The 15,396-nt window shown below is 37.7% G+C and overlaps 1 protein-coding gene across 1 annotated transcript in view; it reads right to left on the bottom strand.

The window, feature by feature from the left end:
- Positions 1-15,396, bottom strand: part of LOC128873376 (uncharacterized) — a 172,539-nt gene that overhangs the window by 108,230 nt on the left and 48,913 nt on the right. The window lies entirely within an intron of this gene.

Genomic DNA, 15,396 nt, shown 5'->3' with positions numbered 1-15,396 from the left:
TTATTCAGATATATATTTATAATGAAAAATTCATTTGATGATATAAAAAGTATTATTTAATTTAATCAAACTTCTTCAATAGACATAGAGGGTACGAATATTTATGGGATTGACTGTAGGTATTACTGTAGGTAGGTATATAATTAATCCAAATACGTAGAAGCGATCAAGAAATACATGCTCCTTTGGAAGACGAAATGAAGTAATCGCCAGCAGCGAGAGGATTTGCGAATGTCACGTTATCCAGGTAGAACATTTAATATAAAACCGCGACTAAGATTCGCCCGACGCAAAGTAGTAGTCGCGTAATTATGAAGCGTTGCTAATTAAACAAATGAAATTTACGGGCCCGTATATCACCGGACTCTTTTGTCCTCGGCGACAAAGAAGTTCACTGCGTAAGTTTTGGGGACAGCTTCTGTCCCGAACAAAGCTCCTGGGTGTAGCTAAAGGTTAACACACATCCACTTCTTTCTCCGATCCAAGTTTCCATGAACAGTCAGGGAGTGCGCTAATCTGTATTAGAACGATGTGTCTTCCGAAGGGTGGAGACCTACTTGGCCCCGGTGGCGTGGCGATATAACTGGGGGTGTAACGAAGTCCCCCGCTGATAAATTCACCAGGACGGAAGGGGATCGTTCTCCTCTCTTCCGCTTCCCATCGGTAGTTACCAAGCGAGCGCTGAGAGACCTCGAAAGTTTGAACGGAGACGCTCCAGAATCGCCTGCGAAATCGACCTCTCTTCCGGCGCACCGAGGAGTTCTCCCCAGCCTTCTCCCCTAATTACGCCATCCCGACGACGTTGTTCTTTCGACTAGGCAGAAATTCAACCGGCAACTCGATGCTCGTTATGTTTTTTTTTTCACGAAGCTCTCCCCTCTGTGATATTTGTCCCTCTCACGGTGCCGGATACTTTCGACTCGATTCCTCGGGCTCCCCTGTTTATTGAATCATGGCGTTCCGAAGTGGAACCAAAACAACTTTTACGTGTATAATTCGAACGGAATTCGTTTTGTGCTATTTGCTTCTTCCATGTTGATAGGGAACTGGGCAGAGGATGTGCGCTCGGTGACTATAGGAAGCACTGCACGAAATTAAGACGTTTTATTTTGTTCTTTAGGAGTGATATTGGGTGCTTTCCAATTGCTTAACATATCTTTACACATATGTACACAAGAATGCACAAAGTGCAGCATTGTGGACGACTCGATTGTTTTTGAACAAAATAATGGTTATGATATCAGGTAGGACTAGGATTATTTTTCAATACTATGTCTTAAATCTCAATTCTTTGTCTGAATCTGTACAGATATGAAGTTTTGGCACAAACATGATGACCTAATATCTATGGAGTACCATGAAGAAAATAGTTTCTTCCTTTCTTCCAACAGCATGATAAAAGGGTATATAAATTTTATCTGTTCTCCAGTGCTCGTTACAGTAAAGTACAACCGTAGTCGCTCACTCACAAGAACCAATACGTTCAAACGAAGTAATGCAACTTGCTACGCTACTTTTTCCCTCCTCCCCATTGATATCACCAAGGATGAAACACGATACGAAAACTACGTAGGACAAGAAAGCGAGGATAAGATCGTTAAAAATGTTCAGCTCGTTTATCGCCCAGTAGCTCGGAGGATGGGTCTTTTTGCGTCGATTACAGCCAGCACGAGTCAACAAGATGGGCGCCCAGGAGTGCGAGGCAAGAGTCGGATCGTAACCTCATTGGTAAACGGTCGAGTTCACAAGATACAGAGCAAATAAACCCAGAGGGTTGCCACTGTGCTGTTTGCCAGACTCGACCGTCCCGGTAGCGCATACTCCAGTTTATTAGGTAATTATCTTGCCTATCGAAATATTCCTGGCGCTTGTTGCGAGCACTCTAGCATTGAAACGAACAAACCTTGGTCGAGTTTTAACGAGAATGCCGTGCAGACTTCCGAGGATTTCTCGTTAGAATCGCGAGAAGCGTTCGGAAGTGTTTCCATGATCTCAGCTCCTGGCTGAAAGGTGAACTGAGCTGATGACTACTCGAAAACAAACGTCTTCTGACAGACTGTTTGATAATTCCATTGGGTATCATAGTGTTAGTGTGCTAGCTCTATAAACCTGTGATATGATAATTTAATGTTTTTATGGGTTGAATTAACTGTACAAGTTTTTACGTTTGGATTATTTAAAGGAGAAATAAGATTGATGTATCGGGTTGATTTATGAATAACTTCTATTTATTAACTAACAATTTCTTTTCAAATACATTATTACGTAATGGACTTTAATCAATTCTATATTTGGCAGGCAAATTAAAAATTATTATTTGCATTTATGGATCAACCCAATACAATTCTCAATACTAATGATGCAATGAAAGAATTTAGCCTATACAAAACTCAGAGAATTATTCAATAATAGCAGCTTATTATTTCAAATTTATACCGTAATCATTAATTTACAATATGTTCGACTCATTGGCTGGTCAAAGGAGATACTACTGTAATATTAACTAAATTCAGACAGGGGAAAGAAACACGGATAATACGTTGATGGTCGAATCGTTTGTGGATTCTTGAATAATGTTTGATCCAGCAAGGACTGAGAGTAGGAGATTATTTCTCCAGCACTAAACACATATTTGTACAGAGAATGATGCGGTTTATCGAGAAATTAAAGTTCCAAACCACTGTGGAATGTACGCACGCGCAGGGTATTTAGAAGTTGTGGAACCATTTTGAGCATGGAATTAGCTAATATAATACAAGGGATGAGATTCCATGCAAGGTTAGGCATTCCAGTTTTTCTGATGCTTCCTGTTGGATGATTATTAATTGCATACGTTTATGGTAAGCCAAAGAAACGACTGGACGATTAATTTTCAAACTGCCAGACTTAAACAGCGATTTACTAAATAACTCTTGGGCACAAAATACAACAGGCGCGGGAATTAATTTAATTACTAGACATTTAATATGATATCCCATTACTCCATCGCAATTACATCGCAAATGATACATCTTTAATCTTCTGCTTGCAATTATACTCGTTAAAGTACACTCGTTAAACAAATTTTTATAACGACCGAGCAATTAACGGGGTGAAACGTAATTTGACACGTAACGTTACCCTATCTCGACTGCTCGAGGATCGCGTGAAACACAAACGCGCGTAGGCCAAACGAGAACAAATTTAATGACTCTATTGGCGAGATTTAAAGGCTGCCGGTTGCTTGTTTCTTTCCACTCAGACCTTATTCACTATTTCACCGTACAAAGTTTCGCTCTCTTGCACTCTCGGCTCGGTTACGAGAAACTTTGTGAAAAGAAAAATCTCTAACTCGACTCCTGGTTTCCACAAAGCTTTATTCGGAAAATGGCTGCTCTGTTCGATGATAGCGCCAGCAGATAGATAGTTCAAGAAGTCGACTGTGCTCAGATTTATTTGCGTCGGCGTCGTAGTTCTTCCTTCTTGCGACACAGTGGCGTTGAAAGAAGTTTAATTTCTTGCGCCCTTTTGAAGTAATTTTTTTATTAAGATCAGTGAAATTCTTTCAAAATAAAATTCTCTATGTGAATGAATTCTCTCGAAAAATGATTGTTCGTTTATATCGGAGTGGACGTCATTTATATAATGTATTTCTATATGCATAATCACAGAGCACTATACAGTAGCTTCAAAACGACTCTCGATTTAGAATTGAAAATCTCTATTTTCGTATGGAAATTGAATCACAATTCAAGACCCAAGAAACACAATCTGATTATTCCATCGAATAAATTGAATATCTGTAGGAAGAAGCGTGCTGTTATGGCGCTGATGTAATAATCCGAGGTGGGAATTCCACGAAATAATTTCCTCCTGCGTCGGCGTGACAACTTGTCGAAAGGTATCCGATTTTCTGTCTTTCATTCGACTTGTCTGCTATGTTTATTTCGATGCGTCACCAGAGTTCATTTTCTTGAAAAATATCTACGCAAATCTCCCAAGCGATAACTTTATATACTTACTCCGGCTGTGCTTATAAACGCAACAAACAATGCAATAGTACTGTCTTTAATAACTTTATTACGTTAAATAAATAAAAAAAATATATATATAAAATAGATGTATGTCTAGTCTTGCATTTCGATTATAGTGATTTCAACGAATAGGAAATATTTGCAAATAAGAGTACGTTAAAACAAACGAACAATTTTTAATAGTGTAGAAGGTTGTAGAGTTATAGCTGTTAGGAACGATAACGATTGAAGATCATTCAATTGTATTGGCTAATCGGAGTAGTTTATGCTTTGTGGTAATCGATGTTCGTTGTCCTGTAACCGTACAGAGAGTATTAATTAAACTGTCATTTTCAATAACTGTGAGAAATGATCGCTGTTTACTGATAATACTGGCGATGTAGGATTTGATGTAATACGTTACTGTAGAGATTTAGTATGATACGCCTATTAGTGCGGAAATTAACGTGCAATTTCGCGAGATACATCATAGAAGTCAACGAGGAGCTACGGAAGAACAGTTAAATCTATTTCAAACCCTTATATATGAATTTATCTCAAGCAATTTATTTGTTTTAATAGATTATTTACTTATTTACATTTTCTTCAATCATTCATATTTTTATGTTTTTCAATTAATTGTTTAGGTATATCAATTACGTACTTACTTGAGGTCATTAATTTAGGTTAACATCACAAAACAGAGTTACAGCAATTACTTCCAACGTGATTGAGGTCTCAATTTTTAATTAATTTATTTCAATAATTATTCGAATCGCGCCACATTTCTTCTGTTCTCGACGACAATGTGATTTATATTTTCGTTTGTTAATAATTACTTGAAAATCGACTCGACAGGTCAAACTGAGATCTCATTTATGCGATAAGTAAACTTGAATGTACACGAACGCGAAGAGATATTGATATCCGAGGCATCGGGTAAGCTGAAATGTTTTCAATGGGCATCGCAAGAACGATATTCGTAACACGTAACAAATATTGGAACGTATTTATTAATCACCTCTTTACGGGCGTGCTCGATTGTCGGCATGATCGCAATTATTAAATACGTGAATCTCTAAGTATTAATGCGGAACTCTGATGGAACGATAATGAACGAAACGGACGTGCGCGCGCGGGCACGGATATTCACGTACAGAATTAACAGGAGGGATTTTTGATTGTATATGATTAACTATCTATTTTTTACTGAGTCGATTTTACGATATTAAATATTCTGAGTTCGGACTGTATTTATAACGATGCATACTTTATTTTGTTGTATCGTAATACAATGTGGAATAATACAAACCAAATAAAAAGAATAATAGTCAATATTATATTGTATATTCTCAATAATATCATATATTGATTAAATCCATTCTACTATACATTATGTTATATTATATTGTACTATATATTTATTTTATATTATGTTTAATTTTGCCTATTAATTACGCCTTCTATTCACCTTATATAGCGATGTCTTTTGTTCTGCAGTTTCTATTGTACATACCTTCGATATCACAAATACTTAATCATCGTGGAAATATTAATCATTTCACATTTAAAGTACTCTGCAAATGCTCAACGATGCAAGCAGCAATTAATATCTATTTGAAATAAAATGACTTTCAAAATAATAGATAATTAATTCACATATACGATACTATTTTTGCCACATGCCTACCACCTTTGTCCACTAAACAGACAGAATTTCTGACGAAATTTAAATAACTATCGTCTTAAAAAGTAACAATAATTCAAAATATTCTCCTCATCGATTACTTAAAAAGGACAAACAATAAAAAGTCGTCATTATTATTTCATGCCACCCATCCACGAGACATTGAATTCTGTTTAAACAATCAAGACGCGAACGGGTTAATTAATCAGATCAACGATGAATGGTCAATCGCTGGCAACAAAAGGCAGCACTTCATCGTGTGAAGAGACGAATCCATCCTTCACAGGATGTTCGACGAGTGGTTCGGTGCAATTTAAGTAGCCGATAGGTCGGCCAGTCACACCGAAACCAATTACAATCGACACGATGATCGATACGCGAATAATTATTCCAGGGCTAATGCAATGTCAACAGGATTGCGTTAGGGCACAAGCACCCGCTTCGTTTTCATCGGGCGCAGCTCCCGTCGGGATACATTTAACGCAGCCACCTCACTCGACACTGCACTTCGTGCACACACTTTACCGATGCACCGACCGCTGCATAAGATTTTCATTTGCATTCGACGAATCGGTCGTTACCGGCTGCGTGGGGGTGACCCATTTGCACGCAGACTCGTTTAATTCTACGAGGTGCACGATTCGATGGAAAAATAAAACTGAAGCTGCAAGGAATTATAAACCCATTACTTGTTCGAGCTCAAAACTGGTACAAAGCATGAATCAATATATTTTTTTATTATGAATTGATATAGTTACTCCTGGTATATATTTTTAACAAATACACTCTAAATAGTTAAGGAGGTTAAAGTCTTTCGCTGTTTGGTCGTTTAATATTCATTGACAAATTAAATTTATATTGACGTTTTTGATCATCATCTGGTCATCTTCAGATGTGAATTGATATTATAAGTCCTGCTAAGAAAATAAAATACAATATATTTACTTCAGTATTAAATAATAAAAAAAATGTGATGTGAGCTTCAATCAAGTTGCTAAAATTATAAAGTAAAATTGTAGTTTACAGAATTCATCACATTTTTAAAAACACTCCTTGTATATTCTCACAAAAATATAGTTTTGACCCGATTCCTTTTTATCAAATATCTAAGACACATCATACACGTAACATAACAACACACATCCTCACAGTTATATTTAAATTAACCAAAAATAATAATTGCAGGGAGCAACACAAGGTACAAACCATTAATAACAACCCCAGAAGCCCACACTGAGTTAATAGACTTCTTTATTGTGGCAAAATCGCGATCGACTATGAGATAACCGAGATCGCTTTATCCGATGTATCAAAACTGCAACCGTATAGGATCACCAGGCGATTAGCGAGCTCAGAGACGCGGAAAACTGGGAAAAATGACGTTGCCAGGCAACGGTGTTATGTAAATAAGGACGAAAACGTTCACGGCTACCCAGGAACGTCATTCGCCCAAACTCCCCTGCACACGGTGACGCATAAATCGTTCGGTATAACAATGACGAAATTTGAATTAAAAATGTTGACTGGGTTACTTTAACACAATGAAAGATTTCAGTACGAAAAAGACAGTTCCTTGATATAAAACAAGTTTCGAATAGTGAAATTTCGACAATTTTCTAAGAAGAAGAAGCTTCATACTTCGAAAATCCTCTCTTTAATGCAGGGTATAATTTAACTTGTGGTAAACATTTCAGGATTGATCCAGCACCTAGGTGGAGCGAAATAAGTTCCTATAAAGCAATATTCCGATTTGACCTAGTTTCTGAGTTACGGAGAGTTTTGTGCTTCAGTAATTTTTTTGGACAAGCGAACCCATTCGAATCTGAAATTTAGACGCGAAATCGATAGCTGATAAGTCTTTTTAAAACGGTTTTGCACGAATTATAAACGTACGATTTCAAATATAATTAGAGAAGAGACTCGAGAAGATAGCTTTTATTATCGTACAATTTATTATTTTTATAAATTCTTTTATTGCCTCACGGGAGCCCTAAATAATTTCGTGATAACAGCAACGATAAATGCACTGAATAATCTTACTTTGTAAGCCTCTTTCAAAGGAATGTATAACTTCTATGCAAACAAGAAACGAGCAACGAGAAAAGTTGGGAAAAGAATATATCTGTTAAATGGCAGTACTTAAAATTAGATTTGTTCGACATGGAGAGAGAAAGATAGATAGATATCAATAAGAACTAAAGCTGAATCACTTGTATGCACTTTTTCAATTCTTATTGATATCTACCTGTCTTTCTCTATTTCTGTCAAAGGAATTTAATTTCAGCCTATTCAACCGATATTGTATATTCTCTTTCCTCCTTTTCTCCATTGTAATATCACTTTCTTCATTTCTATTATAAGATTCTTGCTCTTACATTTATTTGTAGAAAAGTTGTCCATTTCTTCTTTGCTGCATTTATTATTGCTCTCATACTTTTATAAATACACAATTGTGATATGAATATATATACACATATACATATTCATTTGATGTATTTTATTAACTTATTATAATTCTACATGTATAATAATGTGCATTAGTCTTTTCTGTTAAATTCACTAATAGGAATTGTTCGGTATATATAAGAATAACAAATTTAATTATCAATTCTTCAAATTATATTTCTTATTCCTATTTTCTTCATTTCTATATTCTTATATTCCTAATTTCTTCCGTAAAAACTACAATTACATTTGATCTTATAATATCACAAATAACTATAATAATAAATACATCAGTAACTGTAGTTATTACAGAAGAAATTCCGAATGCAAGGAATTGATAATCGAATTTTCCGATCAAAGTTTACCTAGAACTTCAAATGCACCTTTTTCCATACAGCCTGACGCCTCCCACCTTTTAACAAAAATACTCGTTAAAAAGAATTTGAAAGTATCGCGATCGCCTCTAGGCTACATTTACAACAAGACGTATCGGCGCCCACGGCAGCGATAACAGTGCAATAACGTATTACACTCGGCGGAGAGATCTCCTGAAAAATAGGAGGTCTTTGTAAGGAGCACTTCCAAACAAGAAGCGGTAGTTACACGTATGTAGCGACCGGTGGCGGAAGATGAGCGCGCAAAAATGAAAAATGTCCCTAGTTTTGGTATCACCGTGAATCACGCTGAAATTTGTCCGGGGAGGACGGAGTGTCTCTTTTCAAAGAAAGCAATGGGAGGGCTGAGCTGCGGAGAAGATGTAGCCCACGTGTAGGGCGCGTACGTGTCTCGTCGTAAGCAGAGCGACGGTGTTCTCAGCCGTGCCAAAAATGTACGTGCAATACGAACGTACGTGGATGAAAGAGGCTCGCGTTGCAGCATGTACGTGACCTGCAATTGGCCGACGGGAAAAATGGCACTGTCATACGGCACAGCTGATCGTATTACCGAGCCACTCTTCGCTATAATTTCGCCGAGACGGATGGGGACTCGGTGTCTGTTAAAATGTCTCCTATCTGCATGCCTGCAGAGAAATACTACTGAGGGATAAATCATCTGATTGTCGACACAATTCTTTTTGCCTTTTATATATTTAGGAGTAGAGTCGACTTCTTGGTTATTAGTCACCCTGTTGGTTCTGTTTTGGTTATGTGGGTGGTTAAATCACCTGATTGCCAATACAATTCTTTGTTTTTTATATATTTATTTAGGTTCAGAGTAATGACACAGTGGCTACTGTGTTGGTTCTGTTTTGGTTATCTAAGTCTGGAATATTTATGAATAATTGAGACATTATTCTTTGACGTATCGAAACTTGAACCCTTCGTGGCAGGGCAGAAATTTCGATAATAACGAAAGCACTTATCCATTCTTCATTCGAAATATAAATTTTACAACGCTTGTTGGAACCTTTCCATAACCAATTCGGCTCGGAAAGCTGCTCCGTTTGGAAAATTATGCGATTCAAAATAAATTCGATTTAATACCGAAAATGGTACCGATTCGTGTTTGCGCAGTATTAATTATGGAAATACATTTCACGTGCAATTTTGTTTCCGTCATCGATCTAATAAAACACAAGAATGTACAAAACCAATAAGAGACATTTTAAAAAATAAATTAGACAGTAGTCTCCTGACATTTCTCTACCAGAAACGAATAACAGGAATATTTTCAATCGATATTAATTTGTTATCATACAATTATTAAAGTTGCTGGAATATTCTATTACCCTGGTAGTGTTCATACAATGACGTATTATCTTCTTTAATTATAATGAGCGAATTCTCGATAAATTAAGTTGGAAGAATTCCAACCATATATATAAATAAACCATAATATTCTAATTCCTTGATTTCCTAAAATTAACAATTTATTTCAAACCGAGCGATTCCTATTACATACACAAAAGTCGATAACAGAAAAAAGTAAAATATCTTAAAACTCCACAGGGTCGCCCAAGACCCTGATGTGTTCCTAGGATCGATAACACACAAAGTCAAAGCAAATTATTCTCGACAGAAGCCTGAACTATTACGAACGCATACACGTGCAAATAGAAACAGAACAACAAGACCCGACGTTCCAATTAAACCAAGCGAGTCTCGAAATTGCCATTTAATGAACGCAGGCAACGTCTGAAATTTTTAATGAAGCCCCCGGCTCATCCGAACACTGAAACGATCAATCTATCCCGAGCGAAACGTTCGCTTCCTTTCGCTAACTATGGCGATTATTCCCTGTTTGTCATCGAGAAACTGTCGCCGGCTCGCCATTCCCCGGTGATAATTAATTCATAATCCGGATCCTCAAGGAGTTGGCAGAGATAATCGTGGCGGTGCTGGAAGTGGGGCCTGTCAACGTTAATTCTTCCTGGCGGGCAGATCGTTTGTGTCTTCGTTATTTGCCATGATAAAGTGCGAGTCTCGCGTAGAGACGACCCTCCCTTGCTTGGTTTCACCAGTGATTTACGATTTCCCGGTACGGCTGGCATATTCATATAACCTTTCTCGCCGCTAATATCCATACGTTCCCTTTGAATCCACGCGCCCGTAAGAATGCAAATGTCGCGGAACACAGATAGCAACGGGGGATGAAAGAACCGATTGCCATCGATATTCAACGTTTCAAGGCGGACCATGCCCACAAGGGTATTCCACGAGGCCGGCGATGTAATAACGCATCGCGGAAAAGAAATTAAACTCGCGGCTCCCCTTTGAGGGAAAACCCCCCTCTCGTTGGACAGCTCGAGTGCCAAGCGTTCCCAATCTTCCGAGGCAAGGAAACAACCTCCGCGGCAACTATCGGAAAAGACATTCAAGAATGAAAAGGGTCTCCCGCCTTTTTGCCAGCGCGCGCCTTTTCCATTGACTTTTTTCCCCTCCTCTTGTGAAACGACAAGAGTTTTCATCCGTCCCATCGATTGAAAACTATTTTCAACGGCGATGATTCCGACATTTCTCGGCCGGTGTTCCCATCTAGTCGACGCGTCATCTTTTCGCTGCTATGGTGGCCGGAAATCCGGAACGCTGGCCCGAAAATTGTCTCCTTGAACTTAACACCCGATTTTCCAGCGAAGGGAATCTTTATTGCTTTAAAATTAGTATTTGAATTCTGATCAATTTTACGAGGTATTACTTAGTTATTTAACAACAATCGCTAGTAGGTATTATATCTTGTGTATCGTGTATCTCAATTTCTCTGCTTTTAAAAAATAACAGTTTGGCACGCTAGATGACCACGTTTTCTTATTAGTATGTTCGTTTTCATCTTGAATTCTATTTTGAGCCATTAGATGGCTACTTTTTCTCGCTATAAAATACCTAAGAAAATCGACGTGCCTCTTTTTGCCCCATTCTCGTTATTTCAGGACTCACCGTTCGTGGTATCGATTCAGACCTGTTCCCAACCGCGATGATTCCGACATTTCTCCGCGGCGATTCTTTTCATCGACTGGATACGTCATCGTTCAGAGCCGCCATCGTCCCTTCGCGCCAACACTTGCCGCGGGTCCGTACCAATTTTCCCCTGTACGCAGTATCACGTTTTCATTCTCATTTCTAGCGGCGTGTCGAGCATACCGACAGCGAAGTGTGCTTTTCTTCAGCTGCCCGCCCCCCTTTTCCATCTCTATCCCCCAAACGCAGCCCCGCCACGTTTCGCTCCCTTTGTCGCTCCCACCGACGCGCTCTCGACGTTTACTTATCCCACAATAGAAGGAACCGCGTTATTTATACATTCCGTGCCATATGGACCCATACGTGGCCGAAAGAAAAACGGAGAGATAAAGGGAAGGATAGAGGGCGCGTGCTTGACCCTTTGAAGACGCAAACCTCAGACGCGTCAAACAAATACTCCGTTTCCAGTGGACCCTACACCTATGAACCCGTGGTACAATATTGTCACGACCCCTTCAACCGTTTTCTTTTCTCTTTTTTCTTTTTTAATCGAGGGATGACAGCCGTTTCAAGTTGTGACATAGGCGCCATCGTTTCAGAGGCCTTTATGCTCCAGTCACAACTGTCCCAACGACCACGACCCCCCCCCCCCCCCTCCCCCGCCCTCCCACCCCCACAAGTACTGGAAATCTATTGTGATTACGGTAATGAGGGGACAAAAAGGTTGAACGAGATCGAGTTGCGTTGCTTTTCTGCTGCGAAGCCGATGCTTGGGCAGCTGCGAGAATAATTTACACGAAGTTCCAGCCGGTTCGATTTTGGTATTGTTTATATCCTATTCGTGGAGATGGTAAATACAGCGAATTGAAATAGAAAAATATATTTAGAGAGGATGGATTTCTTTATTTTATTAATTTATGAAAAATAAAATAAAAATTGATTTAATTAAAAGTTTTATTGTAATATATTTGTATGGTTTCATTATGTCATTGTTACGCGTTTAAACATAATTTCTAATGGTAATATTCGAAGAGTAAAATTGTGTACAATCAGAGAACAAGGTATGACGCTTTTGTAGACCGTCGCCAATAAAGAATTTCGCAGACATTGCTCACGAGGACCACGAATTCCGCAGTATCACGGAATATCTGGGAAAACGGAGGTTCAGACAATATACTTGAGGCTTATACGGCTTACTCTTCGTTTAAAAAAAGAAAAAAAAAACCGCTGAGTCTTCTAGACTTTGTACAGAAGCCACGGTCGTATAAAAAATGGAGGAATTTAAAAGCTTGGCGCCCATGGGAACCAGACTGGTGCAAGGTTATCCAGAAAATCCTGAGCATGGTAGTCAAGGAGGTAAAAAGTTTAGACCCTCCCACAGCTTTCTCTTTCTAATGCGAGTCACCGATATCACGTACATTTCTCCACGCGAAAATGGCATAATTTTAACTTCACATTTTCAATATTATACCACTGAATATTTTACATTAATACTTGCTGTAACATTTCAGATAAAATATTTATTATACATTTTTTTTTTTTAAGTAAATGTTTGATTCGTATATAAAGAAAATTCAGTAACATTGATTAATTTTGTAGAGCACGAAATAAATTGCAAAATTAAGAGCCATTCATGAGTTCTAAAATGATACGAAATAAAATTAAGGAACTAATACGATTTATAATGGATTTTCCAACATACCATTTATATCCAAATAATTTACGGAAATTCTCTCTCAAACAGATTTTATATGCAATTTAATAAAATTTGTAGGATTCGAGTATTTTTCAACCGAAAATATTTTATTTCACGTTTAACATTTCGCTTACCAATTCACATAGAGATTTTTATTCCATATTTATAACGTTCATGTTTTCGATTACCAGCTACCAGTGTCGCGTTACCTAAATTTTCATTAAGACTGGCATAGTGGAACGAAAACGTTTACCCAAAATTTTAATGAGATACCACTAATGTTTCATTCTTAATTATCGAATTCTCTGACAACTAAATTTATCCCCGACGCGACGTCTCGAAAATGGCTGCAGACAAACACACCGATGCCGTTAATTATAAATTGTGTTTAATTATTAATAGGATGCTACCTGCCTCGTGGAAGTAAATTCATCCAGAGTAAATGAAATTATATGAAATATTAATTATTGAGAGAAATTTTAATCAAAACGTTTGCAATATCGTTTTGCTCCGAGGGTGATTATAAACATGCAAAAGTGTAATACAAGCGAAATTGAATGATACAGTTCAGGTGCTTGACTTTAATTTAATATTTCAAACAAAAGACCACTTAACGGTACTGTTTATTCTGAAATTCACTCAGAAGCATTTATGGACCAGTGTCCGATTATAAGAAAGAACCTGCCTCTTGTTTCAGAGTCACCATTTTATTTTCACCTATATAGCTTTTAAATGGTAGAAAATGTAGGAATATGGTACGAGTAAAAATTTCAAATAATTTTCGATTAAAAGGACACTATAGGAAGAGATATTCGAAACCAAATATTATTTCAAGAATTGAATTCTTGCGCTCCACTATCTTTAACTGTTTCCTAATAACCACAAAAGTATGTCATTTATATTTTACATGGATAGACTTTAAGGAACATGAACTTTAGCATATATTTTTGCACTCATGCCGTTGGATTCATAGTTTTATTTAAACACATTAATAAGTACTTCTACGTGAAAAAAAGTGTGCATTCCCTTGAAATCCGTGTAAATAAACGCACAAAGTTTGAGAAACACATTAAGAACAGTGCTTGAGAGAAAAAAATTCACGTAAAACCGCCACCTCTTAACGCTCCGAACTGGAAGAGCCCTTAATTTTAATTAGTAGAAATAACTCTTGCAACTTATTCCATCCGGTGCTAATTCGGCCGTTTTACTATCTGTCTCCTAAATACCGGGCCTGAATAAACATAATGCTGCCTAATGGGCTAAATCCACAGAGAGACGTAACCAGAGAAGACAAACGCTGAGCCTTCTTTCCCGCTTTAAAAGTGTGACCAAGTGCCAGGGTTCAGAGTGCTTTATTTACGACTACCTCGCCATTATCTCGTCTCCTATACTGAGTCGCAGGAGCTCGTACCACCGGGGAACGAAAAAAGGAGGAGCCTTAAATTGCGGGTATAGATTTCGCGGCGCGAGGATGCGCAGGGGGCATCACCGTCGCACAGCGATCTCGCTAACAAGGAAAGTTCTGCATTTTATACGTTCCGAGACCTCTCAAGTTTTGCGTAAAGTAGAGGGTTAAAACAATTTAAAAGAAATAATCAAATGTGATAGTCGTCAACACGAAAATGCACAGTTTGAAGGATGGAGAAAATAAGAAAGTGTCATATCTAGTGGACAAGATAAGTTACTAGCTAGAGAAGTGGGTGTTATTTATTTTAAAAGGGAAATTCAGTGTTTATAATAACTAGTATAGATAAAATACTTTCCCTGCGGTTTATTTTATTTTCCAATTTTTTTAAACTTGACTTCTAACATTGCTTTCCATGTTTAAAATTTTTATACCACACGGTTACGTTTCAGATTTTTCTCCGACGCTGAGTTTGATCTGAATTCTCCTGAAATGGAAGATTGTTCAGACGATTAATCGTGTCACGTCTACGGCAGGATCTACTACAAAAGCCCTACCGATGAGCCCAGCATGCAGTATTATACGTAGATCCAGAACGAAGCGTAGTAATATTGCTCGTCTTGTCAAAAATATTATTTATACAAAATCACATTGGAATCGTATCACAGAAGTATAATTTAATAATCTACAAATTTCATTTCATTTATTAGTATCAGAATAAAATATCCTCGCACCTTTAAACCTGTTTTTATTTATATAAGTACCACACAGGCTTC

Source organism: Hylaeus volcanicus, chromosome 3 (assembly GCF_026283585.1).
Source record: "Hylaeus volcanicus isolate JK05 chromosome 3, UHH_iyHylVolc1.0_haploid, whole genome shotgun sequence".
NCBI lineage: Eukaryota > Metazoa > Arthropoda > Insecta > Hymenoptera > Colletidae > Hylaeus > Hylaeus volcanicus.
The sequence above is the reverse complement of the archived record's forward strand: the minus strand, read 5'-3'. Positions and strand labels throughout refer to the sequence as shown.